This window comes from Chiloscyllium punctatum, chromosome 13, assembly GCF_047496795.1.
Source record: "Chiloscyllium punctatum isolate Juve2018m chromosome 13, sChiPun1.3, whole genome shotgun sequence".
In the NCBI taxonomy this organism is placed as follows: Eukaryota; Metazoa; Chordata; class Chondrichthyes; order Orectolobiformes; family Hemiscylliidae; genus Chiloscyllium; species Chiloscyllium punctatum.
The window spans coordinates 22,288,855-22,299,275 of NC_092751.1; positions in this window are offsets into that span (position 1 = coordinate 22,288,855).

Consider the following 10,421-nt stretch of genomic DNA (forward strand, 5'->3'; position numbering starts at 1 on the left):
TGGAGGGTGTGCAGCAAAGTCAGTGGTTCAGTTTGGCGGAATTGCTGCATGGTTAGTGGATCAGTGTGGAGGGAGTGCAGCATTGTCAGAGGGTCAGTGTGGAGGGTGTGCAGCATTGTCAGAGAGTCAGTGTGGAGGGGGGCAGCATTGTCAGAGAGTCAGTGTGGAGGGGGGCAGCATTATCAGACGATCAGTATGGAGGGGATGCAGTATTGTCAGAGTATCATTGTGGAGGGGGTGCAGCATTGTCAGTGAATCAGTATGGAGGGGGTGCAGCATTTTCAGAGGATCAGTATGGAGGGGGTGCAACATTGCCAGAGATTCAGTGTGGATTGAGTGCAGCATTGTCAGATGATCAGTGTGGAGGGAGTGCAGCATTGTCAGAGAGTCAGTGTGGAGGGAGTGCAGCACTGTCAGAGTATCAGTGTGGAAGGGGTGCAGCATTGTCGGAGGTTTAGTGTGGAGGGAGTGCAGCATTGTCAGAGGATCAGTGTGGAGGGAGTGCAGCATTATCAGAGGATCAGTGAAGAGGGTCTGCAGTATAATCAGAGGATCAGTGTGGAGGGGATGCAGCATTGTCAGAGGATCAGTGTGGAGGGAGTGCAGCATTGTCAGCGGATCAGTGTGGAGGGGGTGCAGCATTGTCAGAGGATCAGTGTGGAGGGTGGGCAGCATTGTCAGAGGATCAGTGTGGAGGGAGTGCAGCACTGTCAGAGAGTCAGGAAGGAGGGAGTGCAGCATTGTCAGAGGGTCAGTGTTGAGGCAGTGCAGCGTTGTCAGAGGAGCAATGTGGAGGGAGTGCAGCATTGTCAGAGAGGCAGTGTGGAGGCAGTGCAGCATTGTCAGAGGGTCAGTGTGGAGGGAGTGCAGCATTGTCAGAGGATCAGTGTGGAGGGAGTGCATCATTGTCAGAGAGTCAGTGTGGGGGGAGGGCAGAAGTGTCAGAGGGTCAGTGTGGAGGGAGTTCAGCATTTTCAGAGGATCAGTGTGGAGGGAGTGCATCATTTTCAGAGGGTCAGTGTGGAGGGGATGCAGCATTGTCAGAGGGTCAGTGTGGAGGGAGTGCAGCGTTGTCAGAGGAGCAATGTGGAGGGAGTGCAGCATTGTCAGAGAGGCAGTGTGGAGGCATTGCAGCATTGTCAGAGGGTCAGTGTGGAGGGAGTGCAGCATTGTCAGAGGATCAGTGTGGAGGGAGTGCATCATTGTCAGAGAGTCAGTGTGGCGGGAGGGCAGAAGTGTCAGAGGGTCAGTGTGGAGGGAGTGCAGCAATGTCAGAGGATCAGTGTGGACCGAGTGCATCATTGTCAGAGGGTCAGTGTGGAGGGCGTGCAGCATTGTCAGAGAGTCAGTGTGGAGGGAGTGCAGCAGTGTCAGAGGATCAGTGTAGAGGGAGTGCAGCATTGTCAGAGGGTCAGTGTGGAGGGAGTGCAGCATTGTCAGAAGATCAGTGTGGCGGGAGTGCAGCATTGTCAGAGGGTCAGTGTCGAGGGAGTGCAGCATTGTCAGAGAGTCAGTGTGGAGCGGGGGCAGCATTTTCAGAGAGTCAGTATGAGGGGGGGCAGCATTGTCAGAGAGTACGTGTGGAGGGATTGCAGCATTGTCAGAGGATCAGTGCGGAGGGAGTGCAGCATTATCAGAGGATCAGTGTGGAGGGGGTGCAGTATTGTCAGAGGATCATTGTGGAGGGGGTGCAGCATTGTCAGAGGATCAGTATGGAGGGGATGCAGCATTTTCAGAGGATCAGTATGGAGGGGGTGCAGCATTGTCAGAGATTCAGTGTGGAGGGAGTGCAGCATTGTCAGAAGATCAGTGTGGAGGGAGTGCAGCATTGTCAGAGAGATAGTGTGGAGGGAGTGCAGCATTGTCCGAGGGTCAGTGTGGAGGGAGTGCAGCATTGTCAGAGGTTCAGTGTGGAGGGAGTGCATCATTGTCAGAAGATCAGTGTGGAGGGAGTGCTGCATTGTCAGAGGGTCAGTGTGGAGGGAGTGCAGCATTGTCAGAGGGTCAGTGTGGAGTGAGTGCAGCATTGTCAGAGGATCAGTGTGGAGGGAGTACAGCATTGTCAGAGAGTCAGTGTGCAGGGAGTGCAGCAGTGTCAGAGGATCAGTGTAGAGGGAGTGCAGCATTGTCAGAAGATCAGTGTGGAGGGAGTGCAGCATTGTCAGAAGATCAGTGTGGCGGGAGTGCAGCATTGTCAGAAGATCAGTGTGGAGGGAGTGCAGCATTGTCAGAGGATCAGTGTGGAGGGAGTGCAGCATTGTCAGAGCGTCAGTGTGGAGGGAGTGCAGCATTGTCAGAAGAACAGTGTGGAGGGAGTGCAGTATTGTCAGAGGATCAGTGTGGAGGGTGTGCAGCAAAGTCAGTGGTTCAGTTTGGCGGAATTGCTGCATGGTTAGTGGATCAGTGTGGAGGGAGTGCAGCATTGTCAGAGGGTCTTTGTGGAGGGTGTGCAGCATTGTCAGAGAGTCAGTGTGGAGGGGGCAGCATTGTCAGAGAGTCAGTGTGGAGGGGGGCAGCATTATCAGACGATCAGTATGGAGGGGATGCAGTATTGTCAGAGTATCATTGTGGAGGGGGTGCAGCATTGTCAGTGAATCAGTATGGAGGGGGTGCAGCATTTTCAGAGGATCAGTATGGAGGGGGTGCAACATTGCCAGAGATTCAGTGTGGATTGAGTGCAGCATTGTCAGATGATCAGTGTGGAGGGAGTGCAGCATTGTCAGAGAGTCAGTGTGGAGGGAGTGCAGCACTGTCAGAGTATCAGTGTGGAAGGGGTGCAGCATTGTCGGAGGTTTAGTGTGGAGGGAGTGCAGCATTGTCAGAGGATCAGTGTGGAGGGAGTGCAGCATTATCAGAGGATCAGTGTGGAGGGTCTGCAGTATAATCAGAGGATCAGTGTGGAGGGGATGCAGCATTATCAGAGGATCAGTGTGGAGGGAGTGCAGCATTGTCAGCGGATCAGTGTGGAGGGGGTGCAGCATTGTCAGAGGATCAGTGTGGAGGGTGGGCAGCATTGTCAGAGGATCAGTGTGGAGGGAGTGCAGCATTGTCAGAGGGTCAGTGTGGAGTGAGTAGCAGCATTGTCAGAGGATCAGTGTGGAGGGAGTGCATTATGGTCAGAGATTCAGTGTGGGGGGAGTGCAGCAGTGTCAGAGGGTCAGTGTGGAGGGAGTTCAGCATTTTCAGAGGATCAGTGTGGAGGGAGTGCATCATTTTCAGAGGGTCAGTGTGGAGGGGATGCAGCATTGTCAGAGGGTCAGTGTGGAGGGAGTGCATCATTGTCAGAAGGTCAGTGTGGGGGGAGTGCAGCAGTGTCAGAGGGTCAGTATGGAGGGAGTACATCATTGTCAGAGGGTCAGTGTGGCGGGAATGCAGCAGTGTCAGATGGTCAGTGTAGAGGGAGTGCAGCATTGTCAGAGAGTCAGGAAGGAGGGAGTGCAGCATTGTCAGAGTGTCAGGACGGTGGGAGTGCAGCATTGTCAGAGGATCAGTGTGGAGGGAGTGCAGCTTTGTCAGAGAGTCAGTATGGAGGGAGTGCAGTATTGTCAGAGGATCAGTGTGGAGGGAGTGCAGCATTGTCAGAGGAGCAATGTGGAGGGAGTGCAGCATTGTCAGAGAGTCAGTGTGGAGGGAGTGCAGCATTGTCAGAGGGTCAGCATGGAGGGAGTGCAGCATTGTCAGAGGGTCAGGACGGTGGGAGTGCAGCATTGTCAGAGGATCAGTGTGGAGGGAGTGCAGCATTGTCAGAGAGTCAGTATGGAGGGATTGCAGCATTGTCAGAGGGTCAGTGTGGAGGCAGTGCAGCATTGTCAGAGGAGCAATGTGAAGGGAGTGCAGCATTGTCAGAGGTTTAGTGTGGAGGGAGTGCATCATTGTCAGAGGGTCAGTGTGGAGGGGGTGCAGCATTGTCAGAGGGTCAGTGTGGAGGGAGTGCATCATTGTTAGAAGAACATTGTGGAGGGAGTGCAGTATTGTCAGAGGATCAGTGTGGAGGGTGTGCAGCAAAGTCAGAGGTTCAGTTTGGAGGAATTGCTGCATTGTTAGTGGATCAGTGTGGAGGGAGAGCAGCATTGTCAGAGGGTCAGTGTGGAGGGTGTGCAGCACGGTCAGAGAGTCAGTCTGGAGGGGATGCAGCATTGTCAGAGAGTCAGTGTGGAGGGGGGCAGCATTATCAGACGATCAGTATGGAGGGGATGCAGTATTGTCAGAGTATCATTGTGGAGGGGGTGCAGCATTGTCAGTGAATCAGTATGGAGGGGGTGCAGCATTTCCAGAGGATCAGTATGGAGGGGGTGCAACATTCCCAGAGATTCAGTGTGGATTGAGTGCAGCATTGTCAGAAGATCAGTGTGGAGGGAGTGCAGCATTGTCAGAGAGTCAGTGTGGAGGGCGAGCTGTATTGTGAGAGAGTCAGTGTGGAGGGAGTGCAGCATTGTCAGAGGATCAGTGTGGAGGGAGTGCAGCATTATCAGAGGATCAGTATGGAGGGGGTGCACATTGTCAGAGGGTCAGTGTGGAGGGATTCCAGCATTGTCAGAGGGTCAGTGTGGAGGGAGTGCGGCATTGTCAGACAATCAGTGTGGAGGAGGTGCAGCATTGTCTGAGGATCAGTACGGAGGGAGTGCAGCATTGTCAGACGATCAGTGAGGAGGCGGTGCAGCATTGTAAGAGGGGCAGTGTGGAGGGAGTGCAGCATTGTCAGAGGATCAGTGTGGAAGGGGTGCAGCATTGTCGGAGGTTTAGTGTGGAGGGAGTGCAGCATTGTCAGAGGATCAGTGTGGAGGGAGTGCAGCATTTTCAGAGGATCAGTGTGGCGGGTCTGCAGTATAATCAGAGGATCAGTGTGGAGGGGATGCAGCATTGTCAGAGGGTCAGTGTGGAGGGAGTGCAGCATTGTCAGCGGATCAGTGTGGAGGGGGTGCAGCATTATCAGAGGATCAGTGTGGAGGGTGGGCAGCATTGTCAGAGGATCAGTGTGGAGGGAGTGCAGCATTGTCAGAGGGTCAGTGTGGAGTGAGTGCAGCATTGTCAGAGGATCAGTGTGGAGGGAGTGCATTATGGTCAGAGATTCAGTGTGGGGGGAGTGCATCATTTTCAGAGGGTCAGTGTGGAGGGGATGCAGCATTGTCAGAGGGTCAGTGTGGAGGGAGTGCATCATTGTCAGAAGGTCAGTGTGGGGGGAGTGCAGCAGTGTCAGATGGTCAGTGTTGGGGGAGTGCAGCAGTGTCAGAGGGTCAGTATGGAGGGAGTACATCATTGTCAGAGGGTCAGTGTGGCGGGAATGCAGCAGTGTCAGATGGTCAGTGTAGAGGGAGTGCAGCATTGTCAGAGAGTCAGGAAGGAGGGAGTGCAGCATTGTCAGAGTGTCAGGACGGTGGGAGTGCAGCATTGTCAGAGGATCAGTGTGGAGGGAGTGCAGCTTTGTCAGAGAGTCAGTATGGAGTGAGTGCAGTATTGTCAGAGGATCAGTGTGGAGGGAGTGCAGCATTGTCAGAGGAGCAATGTGGAGGGAGTGCAGCATTGTCAGAGAGGCAGTGTGGAGGGAGTGCAGCATTGTCAGAGGGTCAGCATGGAGGGAGTGCAGCATTGTCAGAGGGTCAGCATGGAGGGAGTGCAGCATTGTCAGAGGGTCAGGACGGTGGGAGTGCAGCATTGTCAGAGGATCAGTGTGGAGGGAGTGCAGCATTGTCAGAGGAGCAATGTGGAGGGAGTGCAGCATTGTCAGAGAGGCAGTGTGGAGGGAGTGCAGCATTGTCAGAGGCTCAGAATGGAGAGAGTGCATCATTGTCAGAGGGTCAGTGTAGGGGGAGTGCAGCAGTGTCAGAAGGTCAGTGTTGGGGGAGTGCAGCCGTGTCAGAGGGTCAGTATGGAGGGGTTACATCATTGTCAGCGGGTCAGTGTGGCGGGAATGCAGCAGTGTCAGATGGTCAGTGTCGGTGGTGTTCAGCAGTGTCAGCGGGTCAGTATGGAGGGAGTGTAGCATTGTCAGAGATTCAGGACGGAGGGAGTGCAGCATCGTCAGAGGATCAGTTTGGTTGGAGTGCAGAATTGTCAGAGAGTCAGGATGGAGGAAGTGCAGCATTGTCAGAGGGTCATTGTCGGGGGAGTGCAGCAGTGTCAGAGGGTCAGTTTGGAGGGGGTGTAGCATTGTCAGAGATTCAGGACGGAGGGAGTGCAGCATCGTCAGAGGATCAGTTTGGTTGGAGTGCAGAATTGTCAGAGAGTCAGTATGGAGGGAGTGCAGCATTGTCAGAGGATCAGTGTGGAGGGAGTGCAGCATTGTCAGAGAGTCAGGACGGAGGGATTGCAGTGCAGTGAGAGGGTCAGTAATGATGAAGTGCGCAGTCTCTGATAATCAGTACTGATGGATGGCCATGCTGTCAGAGTGTCGCACTGTGAGAGGGTTACTACTGAGGGAGCGCTGCACTGTGAAAGGGTTAGAAAATGAGGGAGCATCGCAGTCTGAAGGGATTAGTACTGAGGGACCACCGCGATGTGAGGGGGTCAGTACTGAAGGAGCACCACACTCTGAGGGGATTAGTACTGAGGGACCACCGCGATGTGAGGGGGTCAGTACTGAGGGAGCACCACACTCTGAGGGGATTAGTACTGAGGGATCACCGCGATGTGATGGGGTCTGTACTGAGGGAGCACCACACTCTGAGGGGATTAGTACTGAGGGATCACCGCGATGTGAGGGGGTCAGTACTGAGGGATCACCGCACTGTGAGGGGGTCAGTACTGAGGGATCACCGCATGTGAGGGGGTCAGTACTGAGGGACCACCGCGATGTGAGGGGGTCAGTACTGAGGGACCACCACACTACGTGTCAGACAGTCAATACTGAGCGATTGCTGCATTGCCAGAGTGTCAGTACTGAGGGAGCGCTACACGGTCAGTGTGTCAGTTCTGTGGGAGTGTTGTTACCGAGGGTCAGTACTGAGGGAGAGCTGCACTGTCAAAGGGTCAGTACTGAGGCAGTGCTGGACTATCAGAAGTGCAGGACTGAGGCAGTGCCGCACTGTCAGAGTGTCAGTGCTGAGGGAGTTCTGCTCTGTCGGAGAGTCAGTACTGAGAAAATGCCACGTTATCGGAGGGTCGGTATCGAGGGAGTGCTGCACTGTAAGAGCATTTGTATTGAGGGAGGGCTATATTGTCGGATGGTCAGTACTGAGGGAATGCCACACTGTATGAGTATCAGTACAGAGGGAATGCTGCACTGTAGAAATGTCAGTGCAAAGAGAGTGCTGCAGAGTCAGAGAGTCAGTACTGAGGGAATGCTGTTGTGTCAGAACGTCATTTCTGATGGTGTGCTGCAGTGTCAAAGGAGCAGTGCTGAGGGAGAGCTGCACTGATAGAGGGTCAGTACTGAGGGAGTGCTGCACTGTCAGAGGGTCAGTACTAAGGGAATGCAGCACTGTCAGAGGGTCAGTACTGAGGAATTGCAGCGCCGTCAGGGGCGCAGGGCCAAGGAGCTGTTGCAGTGTCAGAGGGTCAGTTCTGATGGAGTACTGCAGTGTCACAGGAACAGTACTGAAGGAGAGTAGCACTGTCAGAGGGCCAGTACTGAGGGAGTGCTGCACTGTCAGAGGGTCAGTACTGAGGCAGTGCTGCACTGTCAGAGGGTCAGTACTGAGGGACTGCTGCACGGTCAGAGGGTCAGTACTGAGGGAGCGCTGCACTCTCGGAGGGTCAGTGCTGAGGGAGCGCTGCACTATCAGAGGGTCTATAATGTGGGAGCGACGCACTGTGAGAGGGTCAGTACTCAGGGATTGCTACACTGTCAGAGGGTCAGTTCTGAGGGAGTGCGGCACTGTCAGAGGGTCAGTACTGAGGGAGGGCTGAACTGTCGGAGGGTCAGTGCTGAGGGAATGCTGCACTATCAGAGAGTCTATACTGTGGGAGCGCCGCACTGTGAGTGGGTCAGTACTCAGGGATTGCTACACTGTGAGAGGGTCAGTACTGAGGGAGTGTTGCACTGTCAGAGGGTCAGTTCTGAGGGAGTGCTGCACTGTCAGATGGTCAGTACGGAGGGAGTGCTGCACTGTCAGAGGGCCAGTACTGAGGGAGTGCTGCACTGTCAGAGGGTCAGTACTGAGGGAGTGCTGCACTGTCAAAGGGTCAGTACTGAGGGAGCGCTGCACTGTCGGAGGGTCAGTGCTGAGGGAGCGCTGTACTATCAGAGGGTCTAAATGTGGGAGCGCCGCACTGTGAGAGGGTCAGTACTCAGGGATTGCTACACTGTCAGAGGGTCAGTTCTGAGGGAGTGCTGGACTGTCAGAGGGTCAGTTTGAGGGAGGGCTGCACTGTCAGAGAGTCAGCACTGCGGGTGTGCCGTACTGTCGGAGGGTCAGTACTGTGGGAGTGCTGCACTGTCAGAGGGTCAGTACTGAGGGAGTGCTGCACTGTGAGAGGGTCAGTACTGAGGGAGTGCTGCACTGTCAGAGAGTCAGTACTGAGGGAGTGCTGCACTGTGAGAGGGTCAGTACTGAGGGAGTGCTGCACTGTCAGAGTGTCAGTACTTAGGGAGTGCTGCACTGTCAGTGGGTCAGTACTGAGGGAGCGCTGCACTGTCAGAGGGTCATTACTGAGGGAGTGCTGCACTGTCAGAGGGTCAGTACTGACGGAGTGCCACACTGTCAGAGGGTCAGTACTGAGGGAGTGCTGCGCTATCAGGGGGTCAGTAATGGGGGATTGCCGCAATGTCAGAGGATCAATCTGGGGTTAGTGCTGCACTGTGAGAATGTCAGTACTGAGGGAGTGCTGCACTGACAGAGAGTCAGTACTGAGGGAGTGCTGCAGTGTCAGAGAGTCAGTACTGAGGGAGTGCCACACTGTCAGAGGATCATTACTGAGGGAGTTCTGCACTGTCAGCGCATCGGTCTGGGGGATACCTGCATTGTAAGAGAGTCAGGACTGAGTGAGTGCCACACTATCAGATGGGCTGAATGGCCTAATTTCTGCTCCCATATCTTGTGGCCTAAGAGGAATATCTGAAATTGTTCAGTACATTTCTGCCTCTGCTTCCTACATACCCTGCTCAGCAATGATTCCCACGTCCAGATTCCAGAGACTGTGTTCAAACAGACCACCTTCATTTGGTTACCACCCGCTTTTCCCAGTGTTGGAGTTTTCATTTCATGTGACTGACCTGCCAGCTCAAATGGATATTTTCATGCTGCAGGGCTGAGGTTTATTCCTCAGCTTCCGTGTGCTCATCCCAAATGAATCCCACTGCCCCACACTCAGCACAGTCATGTGTTCCTTATTTCTGAGCTTCCCAATGCTAATCCATACTCCTCCAAATCATATCGCAGGCTAATTGCCTGGGAGAGAGGAGTTCTAAGAGGGGAAATAAAAACCTGAAAGGAATTTACAGTGACATTAAGGGTGAATTGATAATGAGAGAAAGAGTAGGTTGTGGAACACAGTGCGAATTTGTGCATGGACCCAGAGGCTACAGTGAATGGATTCATTTTGTCAATGCTCATTGGGACAGGGTTGATATGAAATTGTGAAGATGCTCTGTGATTCAATTAAATGAATTAGCATATATAGAGAGAGAGAGATGGTTCTGGGTGGTCTGGCATTCTTACAACCCAATAAATCCCCAAAGACGGTGGAAATGTATCTCAGTTTACCGAATGAGGTGATGGAAGAAGTAGCAGGTACACTTGCAAACATTTTCAAATCCCCTCTGGCCACAGTAGAGGTGTCGTCGGACTGACCATGTGGTACTGTTATTCAAGAAGGAACATGGGATATATCAGGCAGCTACAGGCCAGTCAGGCTAATATCGTGGGTGGGACGTCTGTTTGAAGCAATTTTGGGAGAGAGAATTAATCAGCATTTAAAGAGACTGGAGTTCATGAAGACCAGTCAGAATGGTTGTGTTAAGGAGGGGTCAGGTCTGACCAATGGGATTGCACTTTTTAAGGAAGTGACCAGGTGTGTAAATAAGGGCAATGCTTTCCTGTCTCCTGCTTGGAGGTCAGTAAGGCTTTTATCAGGACCCATATTGGAAACTGGTAGTGAAAATAAAAACTCAAGATCCAAGGAATTTGGCACAGAATGCTGAGTGGGAGGAAGCAGACAGTGATGGCCCAATTAGAAATCTCTGTCTGTTCATGTCTCACTGTTGGGGTCTTACTGATGTGGTTGATCGAAAAGATTTAGATTTGAATGGTGGTGGGTTAATCATTGGGTTCATGAGTAATATGAAGATTGGTTGGGTGATAAATACTGAGGATGATATCCTTAGATTACAGAAGGATGTAGATGGCCTTGTCAGATGGACCGATCAGTGGCAACGTGTGAGGTGCCTGAAGACTGGAGGGTGGTTAATGATGTGCCATTACTGAAGTAAGGCTACAAGGAACAGCCATTGAACTATGGAGCTGTGAGCCTGATGGCAGTGGTGG